This window comes from Artibeus jamaicensis, unplaced genomic scaffold (assembly GCF_021234435.1).
Source record: "Artibeus jamaicensis isolate MK-2021 breed Jamaican fruit bat unplaced genomic scaffold, CSHL_Jam_final contig_354, whole genome shotgun sequence".
Classification (NCBI taxonomy): Eukaryota; Metazoa; Chordata; class Mammalia; order Chiroptera; family Phyllostomidae; genus Artibeus; species Artibeus jamaicensis.
The window spans coordinates 44,083,700-44,106,511 of record NW_026521803.1 but is presented as its reverse complement, the minus strand read 5'-3'; positions in this window follow the sequence as shown (position 1 = coordinate 44,106,511).

Genomic DNA, 22,812 nt, shown 5'->3' with positions numbered 1-22,812 from the left:
AGTGGGTGAGCTCCAACTGCATCTGGTTGTTGAAGTGGAAAGTGTTTACCTATTAACCCATCCTCTTTATATTTTGTTTGTGCTCCTCCATTTAGGTGAAACAACATCGAGTGAATGATTTGGTGTTTTCATCATTAAACTTAAAGTTATTTCATGTATGAAGATTGTAGGCTACTCTCACTTTTTGAGTATTTTTTCTGAAATCTTGAAGTACAAGATGAAACATTCCATTAATCTTTTTTTCTTTCAAGCTGCAATTAATGTCTTTAAATAGGACTTACTGCTTCCCAGAAAATAACAGAAAATTTAGCAACAGGAGAAATGTTACCCAGAACCTGTAATTTCTTTCTTTAATGTATTTGTAAATAGTCCATTATATTTTAAGAAGGCCTTTAACAAAGAATCTAGATATTTTTGGTAGCTGAAAATTTTTAGGTTGATTTTTCTGCATGCCCCAGTATAGGAGCCACATCAAAAAAAAAGACCTGGTAAAAATAATTCCATTTTTTCAAAATTATTATAGTGTATCATTGTAGCTAAATATAATTAAGTGTTGAATTGTACAAAGCTTTGTTTTTCTTTCACTGCTTACTGATGCCACTCCATTCAAGATATTACTTCTTTAAAAAGATGGCCAAACCTTAGTGAAGTCAGGAATCCTTGCCATTCTGCAACTAAAATGTTCGGAATTTCCTTAATATCTGCTACTTTTCTCTCTGTTGTCAGAATGTATTGAGATTTTATTCCCCTTCCCTTTAGGAAGTCTTATGGGCCACGTCAATTCTTGTCTGTGTCTGAGTCCATCACATGACATCATGATTCGGGGAACAAGCTGAGATCCCAATAAATGTCTAGTGAGTGAGTGACTGCCGACTTCAGGGACAAGTGATGTCCGCTGTCCCCAAAAGACTCTCATGCTCCCTACCCTCAGCTGTCCCCTGCTCCCTAAGTCGACAGATTACATTTGCATAAGATATTATCACATCTTAATATTACATTGGCTCTTGCCATTGCCCACTGTATACACCATGTATTTAGATAGATGATTTTCTAAGGTTAAAGCCACAAAATTAGCAGGCCTAAAAAACCTATTGTTTATATTTCAGATGAGAAATCTAAAGCTAACTGTTTTCCAGGAACATCCAATCTATAAAAAAGCTCTAGGGATCATTACTGCCAGAAATAACCCCCAAAAGAAGAAAGAGCCCTGTAGGCTGGAAGTTCAGGAGCACCCTCCTCCGGTTCTGAGCGAGGATCAGTTGGGAGACAGGACACAAGGGAAGGCACACATTTGTTTGGCCGACACTGACGTCACCTTAGAAATTCATGTCACTTATGATGACATAAATTATTATTTGCGAAGAGTCCTCATAATAGATTAACCTTATATAATGTTCTTAGCTCCTTCTGCATGGAGTCTCTTTTGTTTTGAACATATGCGCCGAGTACATTGTCTGTGCATGGGGTTAGCAATGTGACAAAGAAGTGTCGGCACTCAAAGCCAAGACGACATCAAGCAGGGACATTGGGTCCCACCGCCAGGTGCAAGCTGAGACCCATCTCCATACACATACACACCCACATTCTATGTGGGTGTGTGTGTGTGTATACATATATGTGTATGTGTGTATAGTTCTCTTAGAGTCTCTGGAAAGCCAATAGTGCACAAAGAAAGCTTTACAAAATCAGCTAATGTGGAGAAACACTTAAACACACAAATTTACAGGTAAGTAGAACACCCAGAGCAAAAATCACCCTGACAGAGAGGTTTCCAGAGTTCATGGTGACTGTGTCCCCTTCTTCCTGCTGAAGAACCACACATGACGAAAGCCCTGCCTTGACTTCGGCTGGTGACTTCATACCCAAGGCGTTCAGGTCTGACTCGCGTGGCTTTCCCGTCAACTAATTGGCTTCGTTTTCCATGTTCAGCTCGCACACTTTCCAACGCTGCAGCCTGTTCTCGACGCTCTTAATGAGCAGGACACACAGGGTTTGGAAAGAACCTAATAAATTCTAGGGGATGGCTTCTGGCCAACTAATAATTGCCTTTACTTATTTTAAGACATCATCATTAGTGGATCCTTGTGGATGTTATTTATCCACTGCCCACTGCTGGGTCCTTAATCACAGCATTTTCCTTCCCCGATCTTGGAATGAGACAGAAAAAAGTCAATTTGAGGTTTGCCAAACAATCTCTCCTGTCACTCGGCCTTGACTGCCTTAGCCTTTGGTGTCTGTTGTGTTACTGCGGCATAACACAAACAGAAGTGTTTTTGTCTTATTTTCAGTTATTATTTGCTAGGTTCTGTCGTGTATTCGGCTGCTGACAAAATAAGAAAGAGGGAATTTTTCCCAAGGGCTTGGAGTCCAAGGGCGGAAAATAGCACCCCGGCAGAGTTCATGTGCTGAAAAGTCAGACTGCTTCTGTGTTCTTCTGCCTCCTGCTAGGGGAGAGTCTGCGGCCCCCCAACCCCGGCTACCGGCGTCCAGGCTGCTCCCCGCTGGTGCACGGGTTCGTTCCTCTCGGCCAGCGTGAGATCAAAGCTCCTGGCCTGTGTCGCTCACAGTTTAAATGAAGCAGAAAACTAACATCGGAATACTCATGTCCTTACATGAAACCCTCCACGGGGACCCTCAGAGACACAAGGACGCGCCCGCAGTTCCCCAGCGCACCCGCTTTTAACTCGAGTGACATCACACAGTGTTCACTGTCACCCTCACCCCGCTTCCTGGTCCCCTCCACTTTTTTCTCTCTCTGCGGTCACTTCGTGTCTGCTTGGGGGTTTGATGTTGGGGCCTTTCCATTGGTCTTTTAAATAGAAACTCTCACCTGTTCAAATGTGGTTTTCCTTGGCCTGTGGCGTTGCTCCGACTTGTGTGGTTACCTTTATATTTGTGTACATCATAGCAAAAATGAATTTGCAAGAATAATATTCTATACTTCTATACCTCTTTTAGGTGTTTCGAAAAGTTTTTAGCATGTATCCCGACGTTAAATTCTCAGCGCTCCCCTCTCAGGTAACTGCCTCAGCCTCATCGGAGTAGGTTTGTAAATGGAATAAATGACGAAGGTGATGGTGATGAAAACACCTTATTTGCAGAAGCCCTGTGGCCACAGTGGTGCCCCTGTGGGGGAACAAGGGGTAGGGGCAGCAGGGCCCCAGATGGAACTCTGCACTGCTCTGGCCGTGGACCCGCTGCTCCCCTGAGCACTTCACTTTGACTCACCAGACGGCACACACTTCTCTAAATGATCTGTCTTCTTGTTACAACAACGGTGCTTTGAGTGCTGCGCTGGTTTTTGTGAGTTAATACACCCATGGGACACTGGGAAGGTTAGATTAGAGTGCCAGGAGAGGTGACCCTGGGGCAGAAGTTAGCAAGAAGTGTCAGGACTAGAGAAAATATTTGTAAATGAAAGGCAGTAGTGTTAAAAACACAAAGGAGAAGGAAAGAGAAATACAAAATATAATTGCAGAAAACGACAGAGTCTATCCTTTGCATCCATATTGATTTTAAACTCATAAGCTTGTTCCTTCCCATTTTTTTTCCTGCTAATATTTGGGGCACACCTTACTTGCAACTTCATGGAGGTCAGCAAGGTACTGGTTTAAAAAAAGGTGAAATGCAAATCAATATAGAATATTGATTTACATTTCAATGCAATATAAAGCTTAATATAAAAATATTTTATATAAAATATTGATTAATATAAAATCTTGATTCTCAGCTTAATATAAAATCTTGATTCTCATCTTCAATGTTGTTTTTTTACTATAAAAGATGTGTAATTTTGAAACTAGCATTGCAATTTCTCTGTAGCTATAAAGCTAATTTGACAGACCAAATCTGGGAATGATTGAGTGTGGACCACAAGCAGGAAAAACCATTTAAGTGTGAATAGAATGCTTGGACGAATGCCAGGTTATCAGGAAATAAGCAAAACAGAATGATTCTTATTTGCAAGAGCATTTGGCAAAATTAGAAAACAAGACGAGTTCCTAGATTTAAATTTCTTTAAATGTAGTTATTTTCTTGAACGACCCAAGGCCTGTTACTTAATATCTCCTTAAAACCCAAATAATATTTTGAGCGTGTTATATATATTTTTTGTTGCTGTTGTTGCCGTCTTGGGTTAGGACTCAGAGCCTTCTCAGGAGCTGGGTGTTTCATTCACAAGAATGAAGGTCATGATCGTTCTCAGTACCAGAGGCAGCCAGTGAAGGAGAAGCCTCCTGTCTCCTTCGCTGACCCTGTGGGGCAGGAGGTGCCTGGGAACAGGGAGCAGAGAGGCAAAGACCGTCTCCCATGATGTATTTCTAGAATCTGCACAAGGAAGAGCGGTCACCTGTGAAGGTAGGCAGGGGCTCAGTGACTCTGGCAGATGGAACAGCGTGTGCGAGCACTTGCAGTGGGGAAAAAGGAAGCAGTTGGAGGGGGAGCGGGGCCTATGTTTGCGGGGAGAGGGAACTGAGGACAGGTGGTCTGGGACAAGGGTGGGGCAGGGGAGGGAGGCCCAGCGCCCCGGTTCAGGAGCCGTGTTCACCGGCCCTCATCCGTTGTCTGAGTCGTTCCAGTGCCCTGCTTATTTGACAGGCAGTTCGGAGGAAGCGTGGTCAGATGTCTCTTCTGAAGTTTCCACTGCCTCGGAAGTCTGTTCAACAGCCATAAAACAGAAAGAGAATGATTTTTTATGACTTTTGTAAGTAATGTACTCAAGTTTCTCTTCCACAGTAGTGTAGACACAAGTGTTCAGAACCCAAGGTGCCTTTGAAGGACAGAATACAATTCTGTCTCTATCATGCAAACACAACATTTTGCCTCCCTAACAAATGTAATTTTGTTTTTGTCTGCCAAGTAGCTGTTTTACTAAACTGCCTGGCTGATGAGGGTTTGGCTGGGCTGGATTTGCATATATAAAAATAGATGTGCCATTTAATAGTTGCAAGTTTATAAATAGCATTGCCTTTGTCTGTGGCCTGGCTGTGAGATAATTAAGACCAAATAGAAGAATTAGAACAACTCCCCCATCCACATGAACTCACGCAGTGTTGCTGTAAGGGCAATTAATGATTCAGTCTCCCACGTAAACCAGAGCTGCTTGGCTCCTAACCAATGAGGAACGAGGAGGGTCTCAGGAGGGATGATGGATCCCGGTTTGTGGTGACTCCGGGCTGGCCTGTTCTGGGGACACTTGTCCCAATGCAGTGGGCAGACTACTGACGAATTTGTCAGCAGAAGGGAGTTCAGAGACGTGTGAGGAGGGCCTGGTGCAGTTCTGTGGTCTTGGTTCGGGCGGTTTCAGCACTGTGTTTGTTTGGGTCAGTTTTATGGTGTAACTGGTTTTATTGTGTGTGTGTGTGTGTGTGTGTTTTCTTGCTATTTCAAAAAAAGATCTATCCGTCTTCTTCCTTTGTGTTGGGGTAGGAATTCCCTCCTCCACTCAGCTGGCTCCCAGTCCCACCCCGCAGAGGTCCACTCACCCGTCCTGGCATCTGTCTCCCCCAGTGAGGCCCGTGGGCTGTGCCTCACGTCCCTCCTGGCTGTGGATGATGGTGACGATGGTGCCTCTCGAACTGCACTGCAGCTATGAGGTACTGGTGTCCCAGGCAGGGCAGTCGTCAGTTTCTGCTCCCAAACATCAGCCAGGAAAAGTGGCAGGTCCTCAGTGGCTTCAGATTTTTCAGTTTCCCTGTTAGCGTATCATTCCTTCTCCGCGTGTCTTGGCCCACGGCACTGAGTGTGCGAGGTTCCTTCCAGATGGTCAAGGTCAAACTCCTTGGCTTCTGAGATAATTATTCATGCTTCTCCTCCCCCTTCACCTTGGAAGACGGAGTTTGATCCCTTCTCCCTGTTGGTCATGAAGGGGCCAAGGGGACAGTGAAAGAAGTTGTCTCTCAGAGCAGTGATGGAGCCGAGCCCTTCACTGCTGACAGTTTATCACCAACTTATTTTGTCCCGCTTTCTCTGTCTGCCATGATCTCCCTTCCCTGAGTCATGGGAGGGGAAAGTGTGATGAGCAGGGTGAGCAGACAGCAGAACGATGCATCCCTGAATCCTTCCCATTGCCTTGTGCTCCGCTAGTGAGTGAAGAGCAGGAAGTGAAGACTTGAGCACGAGAGAAAAGACTAGAACCTCTTGTTGCCACCGCAAAGCTCATGGCAGCTGCAAACTGACTTGGGGCAAGGAGATCATATGTGATGAGCTAAGCTGTTTGCAAGCAGCTTTTGTGATCTTTGGCCAAAACATTTCTTCTCCTTCTCTCTGAAAAACTAGCCAGGACAATTTTCTTGGTTACGAAGGCCAAAAGAGTGCATTAAATATTTAGAATGATGGATGCCTAGGTATAATATATATATTTTGCATGCCTATTTCAAATCCTTAAACTATATACACATTACCATGCAAGTTTTCAGTGAACTTGGATACGTAAATTCCAAGAGCATCAATGAAGTAGTTAAACACCTAATTTTAAGATTCATTTATTTTATCATATGTATGTAATCAACACATTATGTAAATGGCATATTTAATAGACAAGCATGGCATATCTCCATTCTTACACAAAATAATTTTATTCAAGGTATCTATAAGCATCCAAGGCATGTGTGGGTAATCGAACAGTATTTTCAGAGTACATTTTCTTCCATTTCATCAAAGTTTGATTTACAGCACTTTTAAAATTTGTGTATGATGTTGTCACAGGCTATTTTAACACCCAGACACGGTTCCTGTCCGGACAGGGCTTTTACACGCTCGTCTCGCCTACTGTTCTATTGTTCAAGTCCATCTTCAAAGTTCCGTCGTACACACTTGGCACCAAGAATAGAAACTGAGTGACAAACCTACACTGGGTTTGCCTCCTTCCTCACCCACCTCATCAGGAGTCCTGTGAGAAGGGACCGCAGGCCGTGGCCGGGTCCCACTGAGTCTATCCGGATACTTCTTTGATTTTTCCCAAACAGATGGGATATATGAAGATTCCTCCAAATTTGAGAAAAATGTAAAGGATTTTAAGAACTTTTCATTTCGTAGGGGGGTTTGGGAGGGGCCCGTCACTACACTAGTTTTCCGGGACGTTGTAACGCGTGTCACAGACTGGGAGGCTCAGCCCACAGACGTTATTTTGTCACGGACATTCCGGAGACCAGAAGTCCAAGTCCAGATACCGGCGAGGCTGTCTGATCGTTTGGTTGGTGGGTTTGGTTTGCCACCTCTCTGCTTGGCTGGCAGAGAGGCGTCCCCTTTCTGCGTCCTGACGTGGTCGTCCCCCGTATGTGTCTGTGTCCTCATCTCCTTTTCTTATAAGGACACCAGTCACATTGGATGGGACTCATCTTAGAGCCCACTCTGATGACCTCATTAGAGACCCTGTCGGTGAGCACAGTCGCCTTCCGAAGTGCAGGAAGTTAGGGCATCAACACATGCATTTGGAAAGGGGACCATTCAGCGCATAACGTACGGTTATTACAATGATCACATACATATGTGAAAAAAATAGTTCAAACATCTAGAAGAATACGAACTAATGAGTCTTATTAAAATAGACATATGGAAGTTACAAAACAATGATGACCTTAAAACTGTTGCTATAAGACACCTCTATATTTTAAAGTGATCTAGAGGTGTTTAAATTTAGAGAATCTGAAGTTTTAAATTCTAGAGCCTCTAATAATGAAAATTTTAATATCAGGAAAAACAGGAGAAAATAAGAGAATAGTTTACCAAAATTATAAGTAAACATTGCCATTGTTTTAAATATATGTTGACTGCATCACCAGAAATGTTTATATCATTACTTTGACTGCTAAAGTGATATAAATATTTTAGTGATTCATAGTCAAATAACTGCATTTATTAAAGACCATTGTACAATATATAACCTACTTCACATGAAAAATGTGAACAAAATTATTATAGTGAAACAACAAATTATATCAGAGTTTAATACAGTAATGAAACTGGTATCTAGGTTTATAAGAAAATGTAAAATGCACTGATTTATGGGGAAAAAATTGCTTAAAAATAAACATAAATTAACAGACTTTTGCTGGAATCCATGAATAACCCATGAAGAAGAGATTGATAGTCACAAGTTTTATTGGAATATATTAATGGAAATTTGACCAAATGAAAAATTACAGCTTTATATCATCTTTATATTTTATGATGCTTTAATATTTCCTCAAAAACATAATTTAGGCAGCAAGACCATTATGGCAAATATTATTATCTTCAATATGACATTTATCATTTCTATTTATTTTTCTTCTAATATTTTTATTATAAACATTTTCAAGCATATACAGACATTAAAATGATTTTGCAGTGAACGCTTTCATACCAACCATCAGGATTTTATATTGCCTACTTGTCTAAAATTCGCTTTGTTAGGTATGTACCCGTCTATCCATTCCTCTCTTCATTCATTAACTCATCTTTGTTTTTGATGCCTTTTGAAGTAAGTTGCAGTCACCAGCATACCCCACATGACAGCCAGCATGTCATCTATGGTGCCATACGTACTTCCCAGTTTCCCTGTTCTAAGGGGAAGTTCATGTACAATAAAATGAATGAAATTTAATTGTATCCTCTGATGAGCTGGATAATGCATGTAATTCAAACCCCGGCACAGACAGACAACATCTCTGTCACCGCACAAAGCCCTGGATGGACCTTTGTAGTTAATGTCCACACCCACTCTCCTGGTTGCTTCCACCAATCTCATTGTTTTCCACCATGATTAGTGATGATCTCTCTTAGCACTTGACATAAACAAAAGCATGTGGTATACAGACTACACTTTTATAGGTGCCTATTACTCAGCAAAACGACTTTAACATTCATTCATGTTGTAGTTTATTTCTTGTTGCTGGGTAGTGCCATTGTCTAGTATTAATATATCACATTTGTTTACCTCTGCTCTTAATAAATGCTTGAGCTGCTTCTGGTTTGGGGCTTCTATGAATAAACATGCCCTATATTATCTCTTACAGTCTTTTGTGGGTCTATGTTCTCAATTTTTTAATTAAATAACTAAGCGTGAAATCCCTGTTTTTTTCTTCCTGCTTTTAATATATAGTTTTAATATATTTAAATATCTATTATTTTGCATTTCAGTCTTTAAATAAATGGTAATGTGTTGTCAGATCATCTTGAGAACTGAGGGTGTCTGTGTACCAGCGTGGCCCGGGGCCAGATTCCGCTGCCACCCTGTAATGTGAGGGGGTCCCTCCCACCCACGCCCACAAATCCGTGTTCCTTGTGGTCCCCCCTCATTACGGTGGAGCTGAGTGGCGGTGGCAGAGGCGTTATGACCTACAAAGTCTAAAATATTTCTATTTTTCCCTTGATGGGGGAAAAAGTCTGTCTGCATTGTATTCTGTTGCATGATTATAACAAATAGTGGTTATGCACACACATCTATTCACTGTATTTTCTAATGTACTCAGGCATTTTACCTTCCTCCACTTACATGACGTTTCACATGCCTCTCCCATCTCCAAACTGGCTTTTCATTTCATCTGTGGTGGCTCATCAGGGGCCCAGAAAGAAAGGACTACAGTGTCCTGCCTAAGGATGTCTGGGGTAGAGGTATTGTTGTGAGAGTTATATATCACGTATGTTTATTACCTTCTTATCAGTGTTTATTAAACTGGCGGAATTTTTATTTCACACTAAGCTTGTGTATAACAGCACATGTCTCGTATTCTGAGTCCATTGATTCTGTTTGGGAAGGGATTCCATTTCTTGCAGGGTTTTTCTTTTTAGTTTCAGTTACTTGGATGGTAACTTTTGGGCATGTCCATGGAAACACTCCTGTCACCTGAAGTTCCTTTGTTTCATCCCACCTTTGAATGTGTCCGTGGCTCGTGTTATTGGGCGTGGCCTCTGTGTGTGGACACAGGTGGGCTGTGGTCCACCTGCAGCAGGTGCCTCCACCAGGCATGTGGCAGCCCAGGTGGAAAGCGTGCACCTGCAAGCTGGTTTCATCCAGGTACTTCAGGAGGGTCATCAGTGTGAGCTTGACTTTGTGCTAATTTTCCATGGGATTTCCTTGATTCCATTGGTAATGAATTTTAAAAATAGCAATAAAAAAAAACCATTCAGGCTTCATGGACTAGAACATTTGTTCCATTTAATAGTTTGAATATCAATAGTTTAAGCCTCAAATACGCATGTGGCTCATGTCAAGCTTTCTTATCCCATGTGCGACCCCTCCCAGCATTGAATTGTTTTCCAAAAGCCTTTAAAGGCTTTGTTTCAACTCCTGACCTTGTGTGGGGGTTAAACTTCTTCTCATGTCATTGTGGACATTAAAAATCACCACTCCAGGTAACTGAGGCTGAGCCCGACACACACACGTGCACATACCTGGACGCCCAACCGCACAGTCTAACTCATCAACACTCGTCTGTCCTCATCAGCTTCCTCTTCAGTTCTGACCCCGAGAAAGTGTGTTTGCTGTGTTGTGTGGCAATTCTATACCTTTAATGCAGGAGGGTTTCCCCATCATTTCCTTTATGTGGCCGGCTCATGCCAAGCACTTGATGTGAGTTTTGTTGTTATTGTTGTTCTCTTTATTATATTATGCTCTTCATGGAGAAAACCAAAACTGGAGAGTTTTTGTTTTGTTTATTGAACTTACTTGCATCATTCCACTCTCACAAATGGATTGCAGGTAATGTAGAGGAAAGCTTATGTGTGTAAATATTACAAATGAAATGAAAATAGAAACTCCAGGCAAGTGAGATGGAGAAGCTAAATACACCCCCAGGGAAGGTTAACGCACTTGCCCGGGTAGGATGAAATGTGACTCAGACTCACAACGGACGGAACAGAGGGGAAGGTGGTGTGCCATCCCCGCAGCTCGTAGGAAAGGCAGCCACACGCCTGGTTCTTCAGAAACTCTGCCCTTTTTTGGATGTACTTGATGTCATCATAGATGTCATCAGGTGACACAGCAGGCAGGGTGCCAGGCCACCCTTTGCAGGGAAGGAATTAGCTGAGATCTCCAGCAAAAACGAGAGCAGAAGTGTGTGTGACCCAGACTCGTATGCTTCCACGTGCGGACAGTGAGCCTTACTTGTTTTTAAAACTTAGGTATATTTCAGGCTCCGGGTTTCTTCACCAGCCACCTGTGGGTGATTTCACCTCTGTTCCTTGCATGCTTGAGAATTAGGGTCAGTGCGGTGTACAGCAGCTAGAGCAGGTTCTCTGTCACTTACCGTCGCGTGGGGACCAGATGCTCTGGGAGCCGTGAGCACAGAGGCGCACCGACTGTCAGAATCACGGGTGCACACCATTGGGGAACATAAGCTGACTAGGGACCAGGTATGTTCCTAATCTTCCTGGAGGCTCAGCGGCACTCTTAAATATGACTAATTAATCCAGGCTTAAAATTGGAGTTCAGAATGCACAGCGCTATTTGAAAAATAGGATTTAAAAATATCATACCATGTGGAGATATCAATCTTATAAAATCATCAGGAAATAAGAGGTATCATTGTAGAACCAAGCTGACAGAAATAACAATAGCTATGCTCAGTGGGGTGCTGGACCGTCCCAAGTTTCAAAGCAAAAGCTAAGATCGTCTGCACCCTTGTATTGCCAATCACCATGCACTGATGTGAAAGTCAGACAATGAAAGAGGTTGATGGGGAAAAAATCACTGGGAATACGGTGCTGGAGGAGAGCTCTGTGGGTACCCTGGGCCAGCAGAAGGATGAACGAGTGAGTCTTAGGGCCAATTAAGCCTGAAACATCACCGGAGGCACAAAACACTCTATTGAAGCTGGCCTAATTGGGGGTCCAATAGTGAGAGGCAGGACTGTTTGGAACAAGGCTGGAAAAAATTGGAGGCGGCGAGAAAAGACACCGCCAAGTATGAGATGGATTGACTTTATAAATGAAGCCATCGGCATGAGTCTCCAGGAGTTGAGTAGGCTGCAAGGACAGAACACTGTGGATGTCACTTGTCCGTGGGGTCGGTCACCAGGAGTCAGAGCCGACTCTACAGCACAAGTGTTCAGGTTCCGCCAAATGCCACAGGTTTCAGGACTAGTCCCCACAGCTCTGTGAGACCCAGCTGCCACTCTGTCCCGTGAGAGAGAAGAAAGTGCTTCACAGAAAGGTGGCTTGTTTGTTCAGTTAGTAAGGGGGTAACCGGGCTTTGACCCTCGGCAGGCTGTCCTCAGAGCCTGTGTTACTAACCCCATGCACAGCCCACAATCCCACAGAACTGGGAAGACAAAACCCTGCCCATGTGTGTGTCCACATTTACTCAGGGTCTTACAAACCAAGCAGCTCTGAGTCAGAATTTATCCTCGCATTCCGCACGGACCCTGTGCCCTGACGTTGTCTGAACTGAACAGGATGTCAGACGGTGGCTGCGAGCAGCGTGTGAACACTTACTGTGCTTTGGTGGGTTTAGGCTGTTTCCCAGGTGGGATTTCCAGTCATTTCAGTGGTCGTTACATAAATACATTCTTTTCAGCTGCTTCCACATTCATGGATGCGGGTGGGTCTTCCCGACATCCAGCCGAGGAGGCTAGTTCACCCGGATGAGGATGAACTTGACTATTCATCCTCTGGTGGACCTGAAAATGCGGTGTTAATTCCAGCTCTTTATTGTGGAAACGTCTCATTTTCGGAACTCAAAAAGAACAGCATCCCTTTGTTCCGAGCAATGAGTTTTTGGCCGACCCGCCTGGCGCCCGTTCCCATCACAGCCTGACAAAGTGAAAACACCTCTGGCTTCAGCACCTCACACTCATCTTTCTGTAAAGCTCTCATCACTTGAGCTCCTGGGCCCAGATGCCTCCATCAAGTATTTTTTTCATGGATTGCCTCTTTTAGCTGTGGAAAGAAGGAAACTCAGCCCACATGTCCAGATTGCCGGTGCTTACTGCCTGGTTAATATTCAGAGTGTGCCGCCAAAGTCCATCTTCATTTTCACGGAAGGGGATTGAATGTGCCTTCTCTGGCGTGATGTGCGCATGGCCAGAGGCTGAGGCGAGGGGACCAAGGTGGCCCTGGTAACAAAGAGGGCTCTAATACATTTTTAAAAGACTCGTCTGATCTTGGTTTTGAATAAAGATGTGAGCCCTGCTCTGTGCAGCCTTTCTAATGAACAGCATGGCGCTTTAGACCCTCTCCGGAGAAAGACTCCCTTTGTTCTATTATGAAGAATGACTTCAGTGGGACGGTTGATAATGAGACTCGGGAGCCGGCTGCAACCTCTTTTACTGCCTTCCCCAAGGAGAGTGGCTTCAGGCTGGAACCCTGCCCCTTCCCCGTAAAAAGAAAATGATTCTCTGTCCCCACCCTACATAGATTTAGGGGAATCCTGTCTGCCGTACCAATGAGCCCTGCAATCACACGCAATTTGAGAGTGCACACTTGTCTAAATGTATGGAATGGGAGACTAAGGTCACTACTCTGAGAAAGTTCCGGAAAGGAGTAAGAAGAAAAGGAGAAAAGAAAACGGATCACTTCTGCTTTACCTAGCAGCTGCCTCTCAAATGGAGCTTCTGTTATTTCTGACATTTAAACAGCAATTGCAATATATCTCTATCGACAGCTGTGAAGGTAGTTATCCTTGTCAAGATGGGCTGGAGGAGCTAATTTAAATATGATGGCCTGCCAGCTGTCATCCAGTGACTCGGCATTTATAAAAGATTTCTAAAAGATAGACATGCTCTAAACACAATTTTTATTTTTATTTCAGATTGTGTGTATGAGCATTGGTTGGTATTATTGATATTTACATGAAAAATATGAGGGATGCAAGAGAGGGATTGCTCAGGGGTGTGTACACTGATGTGGAGAATTGGGTCATTGGATTTCCAGCTTCGTAGTTCCACCAGCCTCATTAAGACGTTCCATTTCAGCAAGTAGGAGGCAGGGTCCGTCTTGTATAGCCAACACTATCTGGCACATGACTGAGCCCGACTCCACATGTACTAAAGAGTCTGAGAAAACAGAAGGACAGAGCTGTGGCCTTGCTCCAAGAGAAATGCAAGCTTCCAAATTTAAGGAGACCTTTTCTTTCATCTTCTGACAATGACCTTGTGCATTGAACAGCTGTGAAAGCAAAGACATTTCTTTCAGGCCAGGCAGAGGCAAAAGTCCCCCGTGTTATGCTTCTAAAAGCTGGGAAGGATCTCCTTTGTCAAAGAAAAATGGTCCCAGACAAGTTACACAGGAAAGGGAGACTTGATGCAGGACTATGGTCACATGATGTGCACTACGACCTCAGGAAAGGACACCTGCTTTGTGTCCCCCGGTGGTGGTGATTGTGGCAATGTTGCTATTGCTGTTCTGTTTCAATGCACTGCTATCATATAATCTCCTGCTTGTGCTTCTGCCTGGTGGTCTGCTACCTTTACAGCCAGGAATATTCCCCCTCACCTTTTAATTCAGCCCAGCCCATCCTCTGACGCGGTCTGTCTTTGAATCAGATTAGCATAGGAACATAGGACATCTAGGTGATCTGTTAAGAATCTAGAGCTTTGTTGGTGGTCTTGGTCTGATTCCAGAAACTGTCTCTAGTGAGGAAATATTACTTTACTTCATATTAAATAACATTTCCCTGTAGGGTAAACATAACTTAGTTCATGACATTGAAAAATTCAGTTTAATATTTCCCAATAAGGAACTTTTCAATTTAACAGCTGTACCTGATCATAACATGTTCCTTAAATCATTTAGTCTTTTTATATGGACTTGTTATACTTAGAAAAGCAGATTCTTTTTTACTTCTTCATTTAAATTATACATCTTTATTTTGTATAGGTCTGTTGCTACTGCCTCGGAGTGGACTTCCTGAGTTTCCTGTCTTTCACCTTGAGGGACCTTTTGGTCCCCCAGGTCCCTTCCTTCAATAATGTCAATACATCCTGTCCATCTTACCTTAGATGTCACTTCTTCCAAGAAATTTTAAATTTCCCCCAAGACTGGGGTAGCCATTGGAGCATGTCATAGTGTGATCGATGGTGTATAAAGTCACCACACTGTACACCTTAAACTTGCATGTTACTTGTCAGTTATATCTTAATAAAGCAGAAGGAGGGGTGAGTTCTTCATTTATCTTCTAATTACCAAATGCTATGGCTTCTTAGTCTTCATTCCACTCAGAATTTTCATTGCACTTTTCACTATTATTACCCTGTTTTGCACATACAAATACACTCTGATGAACTTCTTTGCCTCAACTTCTTCTCACTGAATTTGACCACAGGTTTCTTCTTTAATCTTCCTCCCAATCTCTTATCTCATTTACCTCCATTGTTTCATCTGGCATTCTAGTGAATATCATATCCCAATTTCTATTTCTAATCTTTGTCTCTCTTGAGCTTCTAACCAGCAAAGCTTTTTCTGCACACCTTCACGGAGCACCCTGGGAGTATGGGACACATCTTATGTGTCTCCCCTGCATTTATCCTTCTGTCTTCCACGCCTGTGTCCCAGTGGACCGCATGAGGTGATCCACAGCTGCAAGGTAGAAAGTTTGACCCGTAGACTCTTGCCTAGCCCCCAGGTAGTCTCTCTCTGAATCTCTCCTATAATGTCCACACACACTGCCTTTCAAGCAATTCCAGCTCTGGTAGCATCATCTGAGCCACTGGAGAGTCACACCAGCTCCCTCGCCAGTTCTCCTTTTGTGCTCCATTGACACCTTCATTACTGTGACTTACCTGAACACAGTGCTGTCCCAGGCACTCTGTCCCCAGATCTTCAATGACACCTCACTGTCATAGATTTCAACATCTTGGCGTGGCCTCATAAACCTTCTTATCATCTATTTACTTTCTACCTAATTGCCCCCACTTCTCACTACAGTTTGTCCTCAGTATTTATTACTGACCATCTTGCAAAAAGATTTCACGGTTTCTTAGCTCTCTGATGAGTTTGTGCGGTACTTTAGCACTCTATGGTTTCATTCCAAACATGCCAAAGGGCCAGACCTCTGTACACAGTAGATGCTAAGTAATTACCTAACAGAATCAGACTATGTGTATATGTGTGCACACCTGAGTTCAGAAGTGAGAATTAGATGTCGGATTTTCAAACATTCAAGGAAAATATGCAGTGCAGTCTCAAACATCTGGGGTGAATTGACAGGGGTTCGCTTCACCTGCAAATTTTCCTCCCTTTCAACATTTGTCTTCTCCCTCCTTTGGCGATACAGTTCGCCTTAGACCACAGAAATGGCGCCTTCGATCCGTGTCCGACAGTGACCTACTTCTCGTCGTCATTCCGGATAAGCCCAGACTTCTGTTGCTGCTGTTTTTTTTAACACCTCTTTCTAGTCAGCTGTCACTTTATCTCCTCACCACAACTGTTTCCCCAGCTGTTACCCAACCATTCAATGCGAGGAGTTCAATTTGCTCAGGTTTTTGTTTTCCATCAGCCCGTATAACCCTCCTCAATGTTGCTTCCAGAATTTGTACAAAAGATACTCAAGGGCATTGCAAATTGGAAGGGGGATAATTAAAGTACCATACTAATTAAATCACAAAGCTAAATGTATTTTTAATAAACTGCAAATCATATAGCGGAGTGTAATTCAATGAAGTTGATGGGAAATTATTCAATAGATGCCACAATCGGGCTCCGCTGTCCCAGGCGCAGGCTCCAGGCGCCTGGGCATCAAAAATCTGATGACTTCCTTTTCTTTTTTCTGTTTTAAAAGATTTTATTTATTTATTATTAGAGAAAGGGAAAGAAGGGAGAAATACAGGGAGAGAAACCTCAATGCACTCCCCCTGCTTGGGACCTGGCCTGCAACCCAGGCATGAGCCCTGATTGGGAATCAAACTAGAGACCCTTTGGCTCGCAAGCCAGCACTCACTCCACTGAGCCACACCAGCCAGGGACAACCTCCTTTTCAGAGTCTCTAGAGTTGCTCCCTGTGAATCTGGTGCGCAGCACAGGGAATAGGGGTTTCAGCTGCGTGATCTGCTTTGGAATACAACACTCTGCCTTAAAGTTCTTCCTCCACAGTCCCAAGCTCACCTGATAGTCCATGGATACTTACAGAGCATCTACCACGTGTCACACACTGTGGCAAAGTTAGAGAAACAGTCTTTGTCTTTGAAAAGTTCTCCACAGAACAGGGGAGACAGCAATCGAAATACTAACTGAAATGCAGGGATGTTATCGACACAAGACTGTGCCTAGAGGGCTGCACATGAGAAACTCTGACTTGATGACACCAGTTCATTTTAGAAAGAATTTCCACACAAATGATCTTATTTAAGATCACAGTGACTGAGGCTGGCACAGCTTTCGTCTCTTGTGTGAAGATGAAGAAATGAACGTTTGGAGCAATTCCATGGCTTTCCCAGGGTTATACACCCAGTGAGTGGAAAAGCCGGGGACTAACTGCCTAGTCGTTGACTGTAGGTCCAACATGCTTTTCACACGCACATCAGAGTCATTGTACTAAAAAATATTTGCTGGTGCCCTGGCCAGTGTGGCTCTGTCAGTTGGCATGTCATCCTGTAGACCAAAATGTGGCCAGTTCCCAGCCAGGGCACATACCCAGGTTGCAGGGGGCAGTTCCAGCCCTGGTTGGGACATGCACAAGAGACAACCAATTGATGTTTCTCTCCCTTCCTCTCTCTCTAAAATCAGTAAGCAATGAATCAATAAAGAAATATATTCATTGATGGACTGATTTCTTAGACTTCCAGTGAAGGGCACAAGGATGAGTTTCCTTTGTGTGCACACTCACACACACACACACACACACACACACACACACACGTGTTACACCCTCAGGCCTATGACTTCTGTTAAAGCAGGAAATTATGGTTGAAAAATTTAAACTCGTGATGTTACAAAAATGTAGGTTTAAAGGAAGGGGTGATGTTTTGTTTAGCAATATGGATATGCTCATTAATTTAAAAAATCATCTACTCTGCTAGGCACCAAGGTTCATCCCACCAGCCTGCATGCAGCAAGCTGGCAAAGGCAAGCCCTTGTCTGAAAGAGGAAGGCCTTGTCCGAAAGCCACGTGTGGTGTTACTGCGCATTGACCTTTACTACCGCCCTGCGGGGAGCACTGCGGGGAGGTGGAGGCTGGGGAGAAGCGCACCCTTCCGTGCAGGGTGGGCGGTGCGAGGGAGGCCGTCTTTGGCCGAGGGGACGTGAACAGTTTTGAGAGTTTGACGGTAAGTTACTCATTGGGGACGTGAGGACACAGTCTGTCTCAGCAATTTTCAGCCTTTTCCATTTCATGGCAAAATGAGTGACTCAAATTCTGTGGCACACCCAAAATATATTGTTGCCAATATGACAAAAAATAGGTGTAATTTTGATTCATTCACACCAGATGCCTATTGTTCTGTTGGCTGTTGTCATTTTTTATTTGACACTCTAAGGGGAAAAGAGGTCAGTGCCCCTGAATAAATAGTCAGGTGTTGCATGTTTTAAACATTCTTGAGGCACTCTGCTTAATCATCACTGTTCTAGGTTTTACTGTATACAAAACAAGGAATTCAGCTCAATTGCTAAAAAGGTTAATGTGTGAAAATATTTGCAGTCACCCCTAAGTGTCCACTAGTTAATTTCTGAGAAGGTTAGAAGCCCCCACTAACTTCTCTGATATTTATTTAGCTGTGTTCCCATACTCTGTGGAACTGGCTTCACACTGTCTGTACCTATGACTGGAAGGAAAATGGCATGGCTGTGTCCCCTCCCTGTCACCAGTGAGATCTTACATTCCTAAACATGGGCAGGAACATGTGTGTCGCACCTGGGCAGAGGTTAAAAGCTGGATCCCAGTGGTTCCTCACTGTCCTACCTGTTATCATCCTCCTCTTTCCTCAGTGGTCAGTGGTCAGCACCCCCCTCAGGGGGGCTCAGTGGTCAGCAGCACCCCGGAGCGGGGAGTGCTCTCAGGGACCTTATAGCCCATCACCTGATTCCTCACGGAAAAAAAATTTGGACCAGATAATGAATTTTTCACTTTTCAACCAGTGGTTTGGAGTCATATTCCCACTTGGTTAATGCACCGTCTGGGACTAGCAGCCGGGCGTTCCGGAACATTATTTTTCTGTGTGGGCTTCCCTGGCTGACACCTTCTTGTTCTCCAGAGAGAAAGAAATAATTACTCATCCACCAGCTCCTTCACTGAGTTCACAGGACATATTGTCACCCCTGTTCCTACCATCGATCTGGACAATTTGTATTTATCACCTGTGCAGATCAAGGCATTGTTCTGCAAGATGTGGGGGTCAAGTGCAGGTCACGGCACAGCTCTGCATGATGTGGGGGTCAAGTCGGCCCTTGAATTACTTTCCGTAAATAAGACTCATTAACTGTGGAGGCCTAAGGACACTTTCCGTTGAAGATGCTGCTCAGTGAAGAGGGTCCTTGAATGAATCCCGCCACTGCTGTGGCCTCGGCTTCCGTTTGCTTCTCGCTCAAGGAGATTAACTCATGGTTCTCCACAGCCAAGAGAGGAACTTGGCCACCTTCTCCCACATCCACACATCTTGTCCATCAAAAACTGGAGATTCGATATTGGCATCAGTGCAAGAAAGAGGAAATCACCAAGAAATTAGATTTTGATATTCGGAGGAACCACGCAAAAAGCCCATAGAAACTGACTTCTCTTGTTCCAAAAATCCAGAGGGGACTGTTCTCGGGAACAATTTAGGAGTACATCTCAGCAATCCACTTCTGAAAAAAATACCGTTCATTTTAAACTTCTTTGCCGAATTAATATAATTCAATTTTTAAGAGCCTGTCTAGTACTCTTTTATACACAACACTCAACTTACCCCATATAAATCATGCAATTTTATTATATTAAAAGATGTATTTTAAGAGCAGAGTAATGTTACAAATTCTTTATCAAAGACAAGAATGAGACATCTTTATGTTTATAAACCCTGTCAACACTGGTGTCTTTTTTGTGTGCTATAGTAGAAACTGAACTTGATCTGGAAACCCAAATGTCTGAGACCGACACCAAGGACACTGACTGTGAAAACTGAACTTACACTAACACCCGTTCTTATCTGCCACCGGTATTTCTAATCTTTTTCTGAGAATAACAGCTCTCCTAGGTGCGAACCCTACAGACGGGGAAAATGCAAGTATACCTGTTTGGTTTTTTTTTAACGCCAGGACCAATTTTTCAGCACTGCAAGTCTATTTCTCCCCCAGCTGCCTTTTGTATGAGGTTAGAGAATGGCTCAGGCATATGTACGCAGGCATCCCAATGCAGATTCATCTGCCACAGGCTGCGACCACACAGCACACCAGCCACAAATGGGTCACACCGTTCTGGAATTTCTGATGTAACCCCTGGCTTGGCCGGAGCAAGAGGAGTTGCTGCCAAGACGATGGTGAAGTTCATCCCTGGAGTGGGTCTGCAGTGACAAGCCTTGTGAAAGGGCAGAAAACCTGCCGGAAGTCAGCATGCTCAGAAGGATGTGAAAGAGAAGACCTGGATGGCATGTGACATGTCTTTGGTGACTGGCCTCAGAGTACCGACATACATGACAGCCCCCCTCTGACAGCCTCTCTTGGGACTAAGTCATTGTCCTTGGTCCCTGGAGAGCTCAGAACCTCATCCAGGAGGCATTGCTAGACTCCGTATCACGTTCTAAGTGTCTGCTAAGTACAAGGGTGCTCCCCTGTCTGGCCCACCTTCAACAGGCTTGCAGTCTAGTGCTAGAGACAGAACCGAGGCACAGGAAGTAATCAGAGAACAATTACGCCATAAACAGTGTGAAACTCCCAGTGTAAAAATACATGAAGTACCACACCCCCCGGAGTAGGCCCAGGGGATGGCTTCCTTAAGTGGTAGGTAGGATTTACACAATCCAAAGAGTCCGAGGATGGAATTGCAGGAAGAAATAACATGTGTGGAGGGAGGTAATGAAGGAAACACAGGTCATATGTGAGAAAGCGAGCAGGTCTGTCTGTTCACTCCAGTGGTTGAAAGCACTGTTTCGGAAGTCAGGTGAGAACAGCCCCGTTCCAGGTGGGTGCTGGGGAACTCCTCGCACACGCCTGAGATGATTTTGGGTCTCCCAGCAGGCGTGTTTTGGCAAGTTGGTCCAGCAGAAGTTGGAAGGAGGAATCATCCGGTCAAGGTGAGAAGTTAGACACCTGACGGTGATGCGGGGATGCAGATCCATGTTCTCATCAGAAATCAGAAGAACTTTTGCTTCATAATAAGTTCTTAGTAACGTTTACTTTCTTTTGAATTAATATTGGATGCACTTGCCCTTTCTGACTCACTGAAAGTCTGAAAGCAGCAAACTGAAGACCATAAAGCACAATCCAAATGTGAGGTGTGATCCTACGACCGGCGATGGAGGGGCCCGGTGAGAAAGACAAGGTGAAAAGCATCGCCAAGATTTTAAAACTGGGCATGGGAAAAGCACACGTCCGTGCCAACTGGTAGAAAGAGGAGTTATTTTGAGGAGAAGAGTGAGGCGCATATTCAGGAATTATTTAAATGTCCTGTGAAACAAAAACGTATCTCAGAATGCAAATGTAGATATCAATAACAGGTAGTCATTATGGTCTGAAGCATGCCCAGTAGCCCAGTGGATCATATTATGTTAATTACCCCACAGAGCTCCACACACACGTGTCTCCATGAGAAACAGGTGATAGTGAAAGGTGGGGGGGTTGGCTTTCTGAGTCTGTTCGGTTTGGAGCTGTACTCACCTAGTATTTCTGTTCCTAGGAGAAAGAAAATCAAAAGTTAGAGCAGCGAGCTCAGCCAGGAGGAAGGGAAACAAGAAGCAGGCAATGCCTTGAAAGCCAAAATGTGCTCACAGTTTAGTCTGCCTGCGTATAAGTTCATTGACTGATCTGTAGAGCAGCCTGGGGTGGAAAGCAAAGGCGGACTGAGGGAACTGGGAGGCTGGACCAGTGCGTGGGTGGTACAGACCAGTAGTTCTCCATCAGGCCAATTTGGACATGCAGGAATATCTGGCAAAGCCTGGAGACTCACAGCGGAGCGTAGGGAGCTACCCGCAGCCAGCGGGTGGAGGCCAGGGATGCTGCTGAACATCTCACAAGGCCCAGGAGAGCCTGCATGGTAAAGAGGGATCCGGTCCACTGTCCAGTGGGAAGCCCGATATGGCTGCATCAGATGCCAGATGACAGAGCACATGGACAGAGCAGAAGTGGCATAGAGTGCCCGAGAGTCCTAGACATTGAAGAACAGGATGCGAAGTGTCAGGATCATGAATGGCCAAATCTAACGTGATGTCTTAGGTACCCCCAGAGTGTCTGTTGGCCCCACCTTCTCCCTGAGCCGTGGCCACCTTGCTCAGTCTTGCCAATGCTGAGGTTCTCTAACTTGTTCAGCCCGATGTAGCTCTACTGCCTGCAGTTGGCCAGCTTCTGGGCCAAGTCCCTAGTCCCCTCCCCCATCCCGGTTAGATGAAGGCCTGCCTCACAGGGCGCTGTCCCGCTTCTCAAGGTGCTTCTGGCAGTGGTGAAGGTGGGGACACAGCAGGGTGCTCTGTAGCATTTCCTGATGCTGGGACCAGCATAGTGACCAGGGACCCTGTGTTGGCTGCGCACCCTGCCCTGCCTCAGGCCTCTCAGTCTTGCTACCCCGTGGGTTTTGCTTCCCACTAAAGTACTAGCAGAAAGCCTGTCTCAAGCTTTATTTTCTAGGAATCCTGGCTAAGAAAATGGTCTTCAAATTTACCTAGGAATTTGCAGGTTGTAGAATATATTCTGTATCATAGGATATGGACACGCTGGTAACTGTGAAATGCATGCTGTCTTGGTCTTTGTAGGTCAGTGGTCATGTGAAATAGAAAA